This window comes from Hylobates moloch, unplaced genomic scaffold, assembly GCF_009828535.3.
Source record: "Hylobates moloch isolate HMO894 unplaced genomic scaffold, HMol_V3 SCAFFOLD_3, whole genome shotgun sequence".
NCBI classification, from domain to species: Eukaryota; Metazoa; Chordata; class Mammalia; order Primates; family Hylobatidae; genus Hylobates; species Hylobates moloch.
Window position 1 is genome coordinate 73,808,667 of NW_026652278.1, and position 15,701 is coordinate 73,824,367.

A 15,701-nucleotide genomic window follows, 5' to 3' on the forward strand; every position below is an offset into this window, starting at 1 on the left:
TTTCAGCACCAACATTCTAGGCTCTCCAAGCCCAGCCCAGATAGCTCCCCTTTCATGAGCCTTCCATGAGTCTAAAGGCCATGGACTGTTTTCTCTGCACCCTGGTGCTGAGCCCAAGGCCTGCCCCAGGTCGGGCACTTTGGGGTGAGTATTTGGAGTGGGTGATGGAAGGAATGACTGACTGAACGTGGTCTGCTGAAACTGGGGCGAACTCACTCCCCTCCTGATAGAGCTAATGTGGGGAGGGCAGAGCCAGCTGCTGAGGAGTGATGGATGGCCCCTCTCCCAAGATAAATGTGGCAGTCAAGGTAATCGGATTGTGTGTGACGGTCTAATTTGTAGGCAAGGGGAGGAAGCGCCCAGCCATGCCTCGCCCCAGCCACCCGTATTAGTTTAATCAAATGCCCAGTATCTAAATGACTGGGCCCAAGTGATGGATGATGTGAGCTTTGTTAAATGCTGTTGCCCTGTCGAGCCAAACTTCCCAAGGCCCTGCCCAGCTCCTGGACTCTTTAATTTGTTTTTTCTTGCTTGGTTATCTCTGCGTGGGGCAGGGAAGGGGGGCTAGAGCTCTTCTGTCTGTCTTAAAGCCTCTGGTTTTTCATGGAGGAGAAGAGAGAGGAGGCCAGACCTAGGGGAGGAGTGGGAGGGAGTCACCTTCTGCCTCTTCTGAGAAGCCTTCCTGGATCGCTGCACAGTCTTGAGGAGTCCGACTCCCCAGAACCCTTCAACAGGGCTTCATCGTGCACTGTGTGGCTTCTTCCCTTCCATGCGGACTCACCCTCACCCTGTGCTTCTCATTCCATTAATGGGGTATTCTGGGATGCAGGACATCCTTCCGTAGGAAAATTTATCAAGTTTCCCTAATGCTTAGTGCATGTTTATGTTTCTTGAGTATTTTCCCCAAACCCCAGATCATGAAGATATTCTCTATCACCTTTTTTTTTTTTTTTTTTTTTTTTGAGGCAGTGTCTCGCTCAGTTGCCCAGGCTGGAGGGCAGTGATGCAATCTCAGCTCACTGCAATTTCTGCCTCCCAGGTTCAAGTGATTCTCCTGCCTCAGCCTCCCCAGTAGCTGGGATTACAGGCTCACACCACACCCTGCTAATTTTGTATTTTTAGTAGAGACAGGGTTTCGCCATGTTGGCCAAGCTGGTCTCAAAGTCCTGACCTCAAGTGATCTGCCTGCTTTGGCCTCCAAAAGTGCTGGGATTACAGGTGTAAGCCACCGTGCCCAGCCTTTCCTCTGTCACCTTCTAGACAGTATGTTGTTTTGCTCCCCCTCTCTCCACTCCCCTCGACTTTTTGTTGGTCTGTGGTGTGAGGTAAGGGTCACGTTTCTGGTCTGGTCATTCTGAGCTCTGAGCGTCTGCTGTGTGCCCCAGACTAGGCTGGGTCCTAGGAAGAGACAAAAGATGAAAGAGGCACAGGTGTGACAGTGAGTTTGAGTTCAAAACAGCATGCATATTCTGCCAGGTTTTGTGTACCTGCAGTGCCCTGCCTTCCATCAGTGTTTTGTCACCTGTGTGCCAGGCATTGTTCTAGGCACTGGGGATGTGCTGGCGAATGTAGCACATGGGAACCCTAGCCCTGGTAGAGCTTTTGTTCCAGCGTGGAGGGAGGGGAATCAGGACTTTAAAAGCAGGTGGTGATAGGTGCTCTGAAGAACTATGAGGCAGGGGAGGAAAAATAGAGGGAGTCGGTGGTGGAGAGGTATGACAGTTCATAAACGGGGAGGTCAGGGAAACTCTGGCTGCATGAGGATGAGGAGGTGAGTGAATCACGTGGCTGTCCAGGACGAGAACCTTCCAGGCAGAGGTGGCAAAGTCTCTGGTAGGTGCCAAGGATAGAATAACCCTGGAAGGAAAAAAAGCCACCAGTAGTGGTTCCCCTTTGGAAGGAACGGCAACAGGGAGGCGTCAAGGAGACTGTTTTTCAATGCACGCCTTTTATTCGACTTCTGTATATTTCTAATCACGTGCCCATATTACTTCTTCAAAATAGCATTTCAAAGTTAAGAAATGGAATGGTGAGGTGGAATCATCGGATGTAATGGGAAAACTGGGTTTGGAGGCTGGGGAAACGTTAGCTTTATAAGGAGAATGGATTTGTGTAGTACTTATGTAAATGAAAAGTAATTGTATTAATTAAAACTAAATAGATCCCACTCTGCTGTTTTCACTGGTTGTCCTTGAGCAGGTTTTCTTAACCTCTCTGAACACTAGTTTCCTCCTATCAAATCAGGGTAGCTGTCTCCACAGGATTGTCAGGAAAATGAACAGAGAAAGGAGACGTGTCTCGTTTCTGCCTAGCCTGCAGTTGACCTTCCTGAGGACACGTCCCTGCATGACCTGGCTCTCTTCAGGGCAGAGAGAGACTGTATCCCTGTCTTCAGATTGTCCAGGGGTTCGAGACCCCAGGAAGGCCCAGACTGTGCACTCCGGCTCCCCCAGGGGTAGTTGGGTGTGCTCCAGACCCCCAGGCTGAGCGTCATGAAAGACCCCGTGGCCCCGCCGGGTGGTCGGGTTTCTGACCCAGCCGGCCCCTCAGAGGCCCGTCCAGTTCGCGCTTGTCCAACTGGTGCGCACTCAGCTCAGGCCAGCTGGTCACCCAGCTCCAATGCCCCTCCCTACCCGGTGTTTCCTTCCCTCTCCCTACGTGCCGTGTTAATTTTTCATGGCCTCCATCAGAGGCAGAAGGCAGAGAGCTGTTTTCTGCAGGGAGAGAGCAGGCGCTGGAGGGGGAGGAGGGAGAGAGCTGCGTGCTGATTAAACACTGCAGAGGCCTAAACAAATGACGGCTCCCTCCCCCAGCTGCTCTGGAAGAGAAACAGGGAGCCTGGCCTGAACTGTAGATAGCCCAGGCTGCTGTCTGTCCCTCGCCTACCTGGGGCTGCTTCCTAGAGCCAGCAGTGAGGCAGAGCCTGCAGGACCTAATTCAGTTCTTACAGCCACTCTTTGAAGCAGGCTCCAAGGCAGAAGGCTGAGGGACACCAGCAAGTGGTGTTGCTGAGAAATGCCGGGCAGGGGACAACAGTGCCCTCTCAGAGTAAAGGCTTTAATTAGACCACACATGCAAAGTGCTCAGAACAGTGCCTGGTCTGAATCAAGTTCTCCATCCATAGCCACTGTCAAGGTTACCTTGTTACACGCCTTTAGAGCACCGAGGTGAGATAGGTTTGTGCATGCAGGCAAAGAAACCGAGGTGCACACGCCTGCCAAGATCACATAGTTCATAACTAGTAGATAAAGCCAGGGCTCCATGTGTCTGACTCCCTTGTAAGACTCCTTTCTCCTGTCTCATAGGCCAGGGAGAGAGAGTTCAGGGTCAAATCTCCAGAGCTTTGAATGCAAAGGTCAGGGGAGGTCCACAGCAGTATCAGCGAACGTTTGCCAAGCACATGCTTCTGCTGGCCCTAAGAACTTGCTTATGTCCTGAACCCAAAAGGGGAGAGAAAAGAATGGTTCTCCCCATCTTGTTCATGGAGTAACCGAGCACGTGCATCTTGCAGGCACTGAGCTCATCCCCTGGTCTCGAGCAGTGGTTCTCAAAGTGGGGTCCCCAGGTCAGCAGCATCAGCAGCACCTGAGAACTGGCTAGAAATGTATTCGTTGGCTCCACCCCAGACCCACTGAATCAGAAACTCCACTGCGGGTGGAGCCCAACATGCTTGTGTTTTAACAAGCCTTCCAGATTATTCTAATGCATGGGCAAGATTGAGAACCCCTGGCCTGGAGATCCGGGCTGCAGTGAATCATTCAGCCCTGCTCTGGGACCGCACCATCCAGACATCACCCCAGGTGTGTTACACTGAGTAACAGGTGCAGCCAGGAAGCACCAGATGTAAATGGCATTCTTATAAACCATTCTGATTTTCATTGCAACAAGGCAACTGGATATTTAAAGAAACCTCACAGAGAACCATTTCATCAGGTAAAGGATCTTCTACAAAAAGAGAAATTTTCTCATTTCCTCCCTCCCCTCAGTGTTCTATAAATTCAGTCCCTATCTCAGGTTGTCTTGAACGGCGTGTGCTTGTGCACGACTAAAACTGGTAGCTGGCATGCTAAAAGAGTGACATGTATTCTCCAGAATGCACAGGGACCTCTGCAGCTAGGAAGGAGGGCCCAGAGCAATGAACGGAGACCAGTCCGGTGTTTGGGCAGCCAGTGGGCATCCACTGGGCAATCTGCTGGGGACTTGGAGAGGTTTAGTAACAGCCAGGCATATGTGATTTCCAGGGCTGTCAAGCCTCCATACTCTGGGTTTCTCGGAAAAGGAGTGGAACGACCGATTAGGAAGTCAAGATGTGTAGAAACATGAAATGTGCCAGCCGTCAGCTGCTTCTGCTGGATGAAAGGATAAGAGGGAAAACCCTACAACAGGTTTTGGGTTGAGAGCCCATCTGAAGGTTGTCATCTCCCATAGCACAGGGTCAGAAGGGAGCGCATTAAGTACCACTGCATGCGCCGGCGCAGTGGCGCAGTGACAGAGATGGTGCCATGCGCTCCTGAGCTTACAACACGTGTTTCCAGAGTGGTCACAGCTGGTGTGGAGCCTGGCCTCGTGGCTTTGGTCTTTGCTGGGTTTAGACTTCAGGTGCACTAGCTCAGAGTTAGAGGAAGGAATCGCCTTCTGAGTTTCTTGCATCAGGAACCTGAGAGTCTTGGCAATTAACCAAGTCAGGCACCGTAAGCAGGGAAGGGTGGGGTGGAGTTGGGGGTGCAAATGGTTGGAGGCGAGATGGTAGAGTCTGGTCAGCAGAATCACCTAGCAAAGCGCAGCCCACCCCAGTCCCTCTCCTGCCCCTTGTTACCGTGGCACACGTCTCCTGAGTCACTCTTCAGGTCTGGGAAGCTTTGTGGGTGTTTTCTTTGTAAGAAACAGTGATGCCCTAGGCTCACCACCTCCCCAAGGCTTAGTGTCAGCACTGGGCCCCCAGGACAGAGCCCGTACTCTGGTTTCATGAGCCCAGGCTGGGTGGAATGAAGCCACTTGAGGGGTCCTGGGGGTTGTCACTGGCAGAAAAAACCAAGGGCTTGGAATTGGACACTAAGGGTTGAGGTCAAATCAAATCGAGGGAGTACACGACAAGGTCTCTTGGTGCTCAAACTCATGGTCTCTTGCCATCTGTGAAGTCCGGAGAGCCATGATGTGTAGACCCCAGGGTCTTTTTGACCCTAGGAAGGGCCCAGCCTCACTCCAACCACTTCTTCTTATGCTGGGTGGGAGAGGACACAGTTAAACTGCCTGCACCCAGCTGGGAAGGGTAAGGAGGGGACCTCCTCAGAAAAGTAAATTATGCAGGGAAGAAATTGATTCCCATAACCCCTCCTTACCCTTCCATCTCCCTGAGAGCCAGCAACGGGCAGTGATGTTTAGCCCTGAGGAAAAATTACATGCGGAATGGAAAGCACACGCTCAGGGTGGCTCCTGCTGGAATGAGAGCTGGAGTGCAGGCTCCATGGTTCCTGGGCATGCGGGTGTGGCTCAGTTCTCACCTTGCAGATGGAGTGGGAGTGTTGACCCGGGCCACCCTGGGGACTGCCTCCTCACCTCCCTGCGTGGGCTGACCTTGTCACCTAGCCTCTTGAGCTTGCCTCTGTCCTGCCCAGAGGTCCTTGGAGCAAAATGGAGGTCGAGAGGCATTTGGCACTCACACCTCACCATGGACACTGGTGCATTCTTGGGTACCTCTTGGCCTCAATCTATTGCTGGGGGAGGGAGGACTGAGGCCCATTGCTGGGGCCCTGAATGCAGGGACTGTAACCACCCACCCCCTCCTCAGGGCACCTCTCCCCTCTCCAGCATGCTTGCTTTGCTATTAGTGCTACCTAATTTGCTACTGAGGTGGTCTAGAGCTCCTCCGCCATTGCCCTGCCGCCAGCAAATTTTTATCCCTAGGGTAAGATGACAGAGGCCAGCCTTGGCCCTGGCCTGCCACATACTCAGGTGTGCACAGAGGCAGAGTATCTAGTTTCTCCAAGATAGGGGCTGTGACCTGGGACTACCCCACCTCTGGGGGGCTTGTGAGGGTCTGAGGAACGAGGAAGTGTGAGCCAGCCCCTCATAAGGGCACAGTACATGGTGACAGCTCCTGTGAGCTGTTCTCAGCTAAAAGTGCATGGTAGGACTAAGGGGGCACTTTGCAGAAGCGTTTATTGGGGTACCCCCAAAAAGAAAGGGGCATTCCCTTTCTGTGGACAATACCCTCTTGAGCTTGTTTTGGGGTGTCTTTGATGGCCCCTGAGTTAGAGATGATAGTGTGAGGTGGCAGGGAATTTTCTGGGCTGGGGTTTTAGTCTGGCGTCTTATCCTGGGTCCATGCATCCTGCCCAGCCTCCACTGGGTGAGGCATGGCCAAACCGGTTTGGGAAACAGCGCTGACAAAACTAGCCCTGACGGCTCTGAGGTTCCCTGGAGTTCAGTTCCCAGGGTGAGTTCACACGCCTCGAGGCTCCCAGTTCCCAGCTTCTGCCAACCCAGGCAGCCCTTGGGGAGAGGGGGCGGGCGTGTGTGAGGAGTGTTCCTAGAGGGAGGGACAGGCTGTAAGCCCCCTCTCAGGCCAGACTGGACCACAGGACCTGAGAAGTCAGGACCTGCCCAGCACAGGGAAGCAGGTAGGGCAGGGTGAGCTGGGCCGGGAGCCTGCGTGCACATCCCAGGCCACCTGCACCACCCAACTAGCCAGTCCTCCCTATGCACAGGGCTTCAGCGTGTGTGGGGACCGGGGGTGGGGGTGGCGGAGATGGATAGGGTCATTCACAGCCCAAGCACCAGCAGACAACTCCTCCTTTTTTTTTTTTTTTTTTTTTTTGCCTTTCTTACCCACAAGTGATGGTGATAGAGGTGCAGGGAGCAGAACATGGGAATGATCTAGAAAACTCAGGAGAAGCTGAAACTCAGTTCACCTTGCTACTGATGGTGCTGAGCTGAAACTCAGTTCACCTTGCTACTGATACCATCAGTCTGCAGGAGAGTGAGATTTTCCCCCAAGGAAAACTTCTCTGATTTAGGTTCCAGGGGTCAGCTGTCAGGGTCACCAGAGTCCAACTCACAATGCCCCAGAAGTGATGTTTTCTATAACCAAGGAGAAGGCCCAGCCCCTCAGCAGCCCCAGCAGCTGAGACCACAGTGTGCTCCCCACCCATCCACTCTCCTAGGACCCTGTCACCCCCAGAGTCCTGCACACATTGGCTGTTTGACCTCAGCGAATCCACTCTACTCTCTGGGCTTCGGCCTTGATCAACGGAGCAGCCCAACAGGGTGAGCTCTCTGGAGCCCCTTCCATCTGTAATCCCTGCTAGCGGCGTGGAGAGGCAGTCCACCCCAAGTGTGCAGACAGAGCTCACCCCATAGCACCTGCAGGATTGAGAAGAAGTCATGCTCTGGCAAGGTCGAGACTGGCCTGCACCCTGAGAAACGTGACCCCGTTTGGAGGCCAGGGCTGATTCAGGGGGCCACAGACTTCAGAGAGCAGTGCCCACCCCCTGTCTTTTACATGTGGCCCAGAGAGGGGAGGAAGTTGCCCACAGTCACACAGGAGGTTCAAGAAGCTGGGGTTGGCACCAAGTCTTAGGAGTGGGAGGCGCAGGGCTGTCTCCTGGGGATATGCCTGCTCTCAGATGTGATGTCACAGAATTATGGGCATGAAAGTGGGGCCTTCGTGTACCAGCAGTGGGCGGGGCCATCGTCCTGTGAGGTGACTGTTTGAATCACCCCTTCTTGGGCCTGGATTTCCCCTTTGTAAAATACAGGTAGTGTAATCCTTGACAGGGTCCTAATTGGGTCTTGGGAGGTTTGAATGAAGCAGGAAGAACCACACAGCTGGGAGAACCAAAAGGTTGTCTGTGTGCTCCCACGGCCCCGTTAGATCCCCGTCATCCACAGCAGGGTGAGTCGGGCCAGAAGGGGTGCCCCATCTTACAGAAGCACACACGTGGCCCTGAGGCTGCACTGATGGTGCGGTGGTCTCGGTAGAGCCAACCCTGGCCTCCTGGGGCCCAGCAGTCACTGCCCCCGGTCCGAGGACTGTGAGTCTCTGTGGTCATGTGCTTCCTGTGCTATTTCCTCCTGGGAGGAGATGACCCAAGAGAGCTGGCAGGGAGGAGGCCCCTTTTCCTATTTCTGGGGCACCCAGCAGTGGTGGGTCTACAGGCAGGAAGTCCGGCCCCAGAGCCCCAGCCTCCAGCCAGGCAGAGTAACAATTCTGTGGCTAGTTCTGTTCTCAGGGCTCATGAGTCAGACCACTCATTCCTGCTTTGAGCAAAGCAGCCAGAGTAGGAATCCCAGTTCCTGCCCACCTCCTACCTCCTTCTGGACACAGTGGGATGGGGCTGAGGAGGGGCTTGCGCTATGCCTACCGCCCAGGCCTCCTATTGTGGAGAGGACAGCTGCAAAGTCCCCCCAGCCCCTGTACTCACACGCTCCGGAGGAGGAAGGGGTCTGCCTAGACCAGCCTCCTGGCACTGCTGGGCCGGAGAGCAGAGTCAGAAGCGAGTGGCTGTAAGAGTGGCTCTGTGAGGGCCTAGGGTGTCTGGATGTGGGCACAGTTGGGTGCTAGGGGAGCACCCAGTCCAGTAGGGGAGGGGACACTGTCTGCCCCAGGGAGCACCCAGTGTGAAGGGGTGGTGGGAGGCTGGACACTCCTGAGCATCTGTATGATCTTCTTGGAGATGGGTGAAAGAAATTGTATTTTATTTGAGCAATTTTCTACGGTACTTAGGTGGAGAAATGGGGCACCCTCTCCATCCCAAGGGAACATGTATACTACAACAACAGTGCTAACAGTTTATTCCCATGTAATGCTTTCTACATGCCTGGTATTGTACCAACATTCTATGTGTAGTAACTTATTTAATCCTCTTGGTAATTTAGGTGGTATGTGCTACTTATTATCCCCATTTTGCAGAAGGGAAAACCAAAGCACAGAGAGCTAAAGTAACTTACCCAGGATCACACAGCTGCTATGTGGCTGAGCTGGGATTTGAACCCAGGCGGCCTGGCTCCAGAGCTTGTGTTCTTGGTCACTCTGCCTCCTGGAGGCAGGAGACAGCATATTACTGCTTTTGGTTTCCAGGTGGGACTCTGGTGTGAGATGAGCCGTCTCTCACTTGTGTTGACAAAGGGGCCCTTCCTTCACCTCATGGTTCCTCACATCAAGCCAGTGAGCAGGAGAGGTTCCTCTTAGTGTCTGTCCATTTTAGAGATTCGATGAGGAGTCCAGGCCTATGTTGACTCAAACCCCTGTGTCTGCTGCACTCTCCCGCCCCTCCCAAGCCCTCACCACCCCTTCTTTTCTGTACATGGCTGTAGAACTCAGGGTCCCAGGGATATTCAGGAGACCCTACTGCCTTGAACTCCCAGGCTTCCCTGGTCCCAGGAACCTGTGTTTGGGAGCTGAAAGAGGAGGATCAGAGGGTAGGGGAGCACAGCCTGGGCCCAGGAGCAGAAGGAGCAGCACCATCTCCAGGGAGGCCTGGGTGAGATGCTGGGAACATCTCACTAACATGAACAGCAGTGCCAGCCCCTGAGCAGAGGATGACCAGGGCTGTGGCTGGCCCCCATGCTGTATGAACTGTTGCTGCTGTGAACTGCTTACCTCCTGTTCCCCGTGACTGGGGTTGGCTGTGCATGTCATGAAACAGGTGTCATGTGACTCAGTTGTAGATTTTATTTGAGGACAGCAGCAGTCTCTGGACACATTCCTGATGAGATTCCTTTCAGAACCCTGTTTCTGAAGCTGGTTTCCTGCCCCCAGGAATGGGGAGCTGCTGGTGGGTTTAAAGGCCGCCGAATGCCTGGTCACAGATACTGCTCCGATTGTCCGGGTCTCAGTGTCTGTCCTTCCTTCCCAGTCGTCTCAGCATATTGGGTTATTTCTAGCTGTGATTCATATCAGTGTGTTAGTCATCTGTTGGCTGCATACCATGTGCTAAACGCCGTGCTGGGTGCCAGGGTTGTAGAACTGAAGCCCCCGAATCCATTCATGGCCCCAGGGGCTCATACTGTTGCTACGGAGCAGCACAGCATTCCCCTGGGTAGCCTGGCCCACGATTCGTGTCTGCATCCATCAAGCAACTGCCATCTACCAGGCCCTGTGCAGCCTCTGGGGATACAGATTGGAAAGAGGTGATCAGAATGCATGGATGGCAGAAGTCCTCTGACCGCCTTGCAGAGGGCAGGTTGGCAGGAGGCAGGTTTGGAGATGGAGATGAATGACAGGATGCTGTTGTCATAATTCAGAGGAGAACCGGCAGGGCTGCAGAAGGTGATTGGATTGGAGCAGGCAAGGAGCAAAGGGAACAGACTGCAAAGATCATCAGGATATGGTGACCAGCGGGTGGGACACGGAGGGGCCCGTCTTCCTGAGGCAGTTTGAGGTGCTCCCTGGGATTCTAGTGGATGTGGGAGCAGGAACCTGCGACATGTCAGAGGGGAAAGAGTGTGAGGACCAGTGTGGGGGCCTGGCTCTCCTGTCCCTGACTCAACAGGCAAGCCCCTGCAGCTCCCATGCCCAGCCTCCCCCGCTGTGGAGTGGCACCACTCTCACTGCTGCTGCCACTTCAGAGGGTCTTGTGTGGCATTTTGTAAGCTCATGGGATGGAAGCATCTGAAAATGTATCATTCATATTTTTATTGGAATCATGAATCCCACTTGCCACCTGCCAGGGCAGTGTTTGAGGATGAGAGGGCCCTGCTTCAAGATGCTGCCACCACTGCTTCGCAGGCCTCTTCCTGGGCCCCTCTGAGTGCTGCCGCATCCCTGGGGGTCCCCTGGGTCTCAGAAGCACCCCTCCCAACACCTCCGCACAACACACAGACAGACACACACACACACACACACACACACACACACACAGACACACACACACTTCCTCTGTTCTCCAGCAGCCTTTTAGCTGCTAAGATGCTCTTTGATACTTAGGCCTTTGTTTCATTTTGCATGTGGCTTCCCCAGGCTGCAATGTGTTCGATGACTCTCCCGCCCAGCCGTACATCCAGGCTTCTGTTCCCTCCTCCAGATGGCCTTTCATCCCTCCCAGCCTCCCCCTGCACCCCACTGCTGCTGTCATCCATTCCTGACTGCCAGATCTTACCGGGAGCAAGCATCCCAGGCCTCTCACTGTCCGCACCTCCCCTTGCCTGGCTCCATCAGGAGCGCCTCTTTCCCTATGGCTGCTGTGGCTGCCTCTGCTTTCTTGCTCCTTTTCAAGCCAAGTGCAGCCTGGCGAGGAGGAAGCCTTTCCCAGGTGCCCAAGTGAGCGTACCTGCTCCCCGTGACACCCGACCCGATCAATGCTAACAAAGGCTGGTCACTTGGCCTGTCTGGACAGTACATGTAGCTCCACCCTCCTCACCTGGCACTCAGGCAATTCCTGAACTAGGGCTGCACTCCTCTGCCTCTCACCTCCTCATTTGGTCAGCCAGTCCTGGGCCTCTGTGCTACTGGGAGCTACAGGTACAGGGGCAAATACAGGGCCTGTCACTGCCCCTGGGGAGGGCATGCCTGAGCAAGCCAGGACCAGCTGCCCCAGCATCCCCACTCAGGCCTGCCTCACCCGACATCTGGTTTCATTTTTTCCCCCTAAAGGACAGACAATATGGGGGCTGCTGGCTACAGGGGAGTCGCTGGAAAGGTCTTGGGGAAGCAGATGTTGGGAAGCTGGCTCTTCCTCAATGCCCTCCTGCCTGGTCCCCTCCTGATCCTCAGAGCCAGTGCTTGTTCACTCCCATTTCTGTTTCAGATGAGTGACCACAGGGTGACTGGCTAGTGTTGGTGCTGCCTTCACCATAGCATCCTTGGGTGCAGCTGGTGCAGGGCCCTTGGACATATCTACTGGGTCCCATTTATAGAAGATACCACTCCTGGTCGCACACAGCACTATTTTATATGCCACTAAGAAGGAAGAATGTGCTGCCGATCACACTATGGCACGGCGCCACTGGAGGACGCATGCTGCTTGTCAGTGATCTCAGTTAAGTCACGGCTGGTGTGGAGTGGGAACCCTCGTGTCCCCGTGGCTTCCTGGAGAAGCTACAAAGACTAGCGCAGGCAACAGGAGCATGAGGTCAACTGTCCCTTCTGCTGAGGTCAACTCTCCCTCCTGCTGGCCCCTCAGGGCTGCTGCTTCCCTGAGGATGTGGCAGTGACTATCTGGATCTTATCTACTAAAAGCCAGGGCTCTAGAGGGGGTCAAGGGGGAGGCTGGGCCTGGGTCTTGGGCTGTTCTGGATCCTGGGGAACTGTCCCCGCTACCCCCACAAAAGATGGCCACTATTGAGGGTCTGCCGTGGGAGTCCCATGGGGTGTCCTAGGGAAAGAAGAAGTAATGCCTTCCCTCCAGGGCCACCGGCACCTTGCCACCAGCTGAAGCAGAGGCACAGCTGCCTCCAAATGGGGAATTGATTTTTGCTTCCTGTGTCTCAGAGCAGGACACTCGATGTCCTCATTCTACCCCTAGGCGGCTCGGAAGGAGGCAGGGGGAAGGGGCCCTGTGCAACATGTGTGCTAAATGAGCACACAGACCTGCTCATCTGCTCAGGGCCCCCGCCATCTCCATGAACTTCTGGAGCTTTGTGCCTGCCCAGGCCCTTTGTCTCGCCCTCTGCTGTGTGATCAGAAGCAGAGATGCAAGGTCCCAGGACCATCCTGCTGGTCTCTTCTCTACTGACTGAGGCAGAAACGCCGATCGTGGTATAATGAGCACATGCAGAGATTTGTGTGCCTGGCTCCCCTGTGCTTCATGGAGGTAACACAGTCCCATCTGTATGGCTACCCTAGGAGATGAGGAAACTGAGGTGCAGGAAGGTTAAGTCACTTGCTCAAGGGTGTCACACAGTAACAGACAACTGGGATCAGGTCTTGTGGGTTGGTTTCAGGCTATGCCTCAGCAGCCTTCCCAGTGTTCTAGGATGCAGAGGTGGGTATGGGGTTGCAGGGTTGGTGAGGGTCCTTGGCCCTCTGCCCATCCTGCACACTTACTGGCTTCTACTTGGATATCACTGGGGTTGGTTGGCAACACTAATTTACACCCCATATCCAATGAAGCAGGGAGCTCCTGCTAAACGCATTTTATAGATGGGAAACTGGAGGAAGCACCATTAGAGATGAGCCTTAAAGAAGTGCAAGTTCTGTAAGGAAAGAGGCATGAAATTGCAGGGTGTCTTGTGGGGCTGGCACATAGAGAGGTGGGCCTGGAGCCTGCTGGGCAGAGGGGGCTTACAAATAAGAGACCACCTCCTGTCTGGAAGGCTCTTTCTTGCCTGCTACAAGCAGAGCACACACGGCGCTGAGAGGTTCTTCGTGCTAACTACATGCCAGACGCTTTTAAACACTTTGTAGGAGTTAGTGTCATTCAATAGCACAATAAGGCTGGGCTCAGTGGCTCATGCCTGTAATCCCAGTACTTTGGGAGGCCGAGGTGGGTGGATCACTTGAGGCCGGGAGTTCGAAACTAGCCTGGCCAACATGGCAAAACTCCATCTCTACCAAAAATATGTATACACACACACACAAAATTAGCCAGGTGTGATGGTGCACAACTGTAGTCCCAGCTACTCGGGATGCTGAGGCACAAGAATCGCTTGAACCCAGGAGGCAGATGTTGCAGTGAGCCAAGATCGCTCCACTGCACTCCAGCCTGGATGACAGAACAAGACTGTCTCAAAAAAAAGGGAAAAAAAGTAGCACAATAACCCTAAAGAGTAAACATTAACATTTGGCAGATAAACTGAAGCCCAGAGAGGTTGTGTCATTTGCCTAAGTTCACGTAGCTGTGAAGGGAATGAGGTTTTGAGTCGAATCCAGACTTTCAGAGTCCCTTACCCTGAACCACAGGGTGGTAGCTGCCTGCTGAGGTCAGGAGAGATGAGCGCCAAGGCTTCCTCCCAGCCTGCGGAGGTTTGCACGTCATCTTAAGTGGTTTGGACTCAGCAGTGGGGGCCGTGTGCGGTTTCAGCAGGGGTGCTAGCCTCGCCTGCTTCACCGCAGTACCGCCAGCACACAGAAGGTGCTCAGCAGCCGGTTGTTGAATGAACGGTTGGGTGAGTGATAGAACACCTTGGTGCTACTATAGGTTAGAATGGATCGAGGTGAGGGAGTCTGGTCACAAGGATGCAGTTTGCAGAGGTGAGGGGAGCTCAGTGGGTTCACTTCAGACGGGTTAGGTGGTGCGTGCTTATACGTTTTACACTGAGACGTTTGAGGAGTGCTTGGAAACCTGGATTAAGGCTCAGCATTGGCAGTTGGAGTCTTGGGGTGATTCCCTGCTGCTGTCCCAGCCCCAGCTATGGTCACTATGAGGTGAGGTGGAAGGCCCCAAGGTCCTCGGCACCAGCCCCTGGACAGGCTGGAGAGGATGACAGGGGATGGGGCTTGGTGAGGAGCCTGAGAGCCCAGTTTCTGGGGTGCCTGTACCCAGCTCAGCACCTGATTGATAAGAACCTGCTGCCTTGCATGATGGGGAAGAGGGGATTTGTTTAGGGGTCAGAAGCACTGCATTTGCAGGTGGTTGTGCCTCTATTTCTCCTCCCCCAAAGAAGGCTGTTACCCATCAGAGATCTTGCTGGAGGAGAGGGGGCAGTGGGTACTGCCATAGCTGTTCTGTCAGCATGGCTGACAGGGGGTAGTCCCATGGGCCTCTGTGGCCAGCTCCTCAGGCTCCTTCCTGACCCTAACCCCCTTTCTATGGCTGAATCTCTGCTCCCAAAAGCCCCTCCTGCTTCTTGGTTTCTTTTTTATTTCTTTCTTTCTTTTTTGGAGGGGAATGGAGTCTTGCTCTGTTGCCCAGGCTGGAGGGCAGTGATGCGATCTCAGATCACTGCAGCCTCCACCTCCCGAGTTCAAGCAATTCTTTTGCTCAGCCTCCCGAGTAGCTGAGGTTAGAGGCGCCAGCTACCACGCCTGGCTAATTTTTGTATTTTTAGTAGAGACAGCGTTTCATTGTATTGGCCAGGTTAGTCTCGAACTCTTGACCTCAAGTGATCTGCCCACCTCAGCCTCCCAAAGTGCTGTGATTACAGGTGTGAGCCATCACGCCCAGCCCCTGCTTCTTGGTTTCTGACAGGCAGAAGGCCTCCCCATGTTGACACCCCAGATTGGAAGGGGCCCAAAAAGTTTGCACGGTGGAGCTAAAATTCCTCTCCACGCCCCTTGGCAGGCTTTGGAGTATCTCACTGCCAATTGCTTAGCCCCTTGGAGGGTGGCCGTGGGTCTAATGGCATTCATTGACAGCTGTGCAAGTGATGTGTACATGGGCCTCCTGCTGTGGGAACACCAGGCAGGAGGCCAATCGTCACCCGTCTGTGGGAGAGAGGCAGTCACATGTACTGGCCAAGGCTGTCCTGGGCCCAAGCGAACTGCATTTTATGAAAGGGGAAAGGGACATTGGGTCCTAGCTGTCATTTTAATTTGAAAATTGGGGACCTCTGTGTGAAAAGGGGCCTTTGGGGCCAGCTCTCTTACCACTGATAAGTAGGGCCCACAGGACAAGGGACAGGTTGGCCATGTTGGTTGCCCAGGCAGTAGAAGGCAGTCTTGACCCTGCCTGCAGCACAGAGGGGCTCAGGTCAGGACTGACACTGCCCTCCCATTGCCTGGTATGCTCTGCGCACACCACACCAGGTCCTCCCGTCTCTCCCACTCACCCTGGGACTGTTTTCGCCATCCTAGCAAGTGCACATACCAAAGGCACGCAGGT

At 54.1% G+C, this 15,701-nt stretch overlaps 1 protein-coding gene across 7 annotated transcripts in view; it reads left to right on the forward strand.

The window, feature by feature from the left end:
- Window positions 1-15,701, forward strand: part of ZMIZ1 (zinc finger MIZ-type containing 1) — a 246,166-nt gene that overhangs the window by 190,053 nt on the left and 40,412 nt on the right. The window lies entirely within an intron of this gene.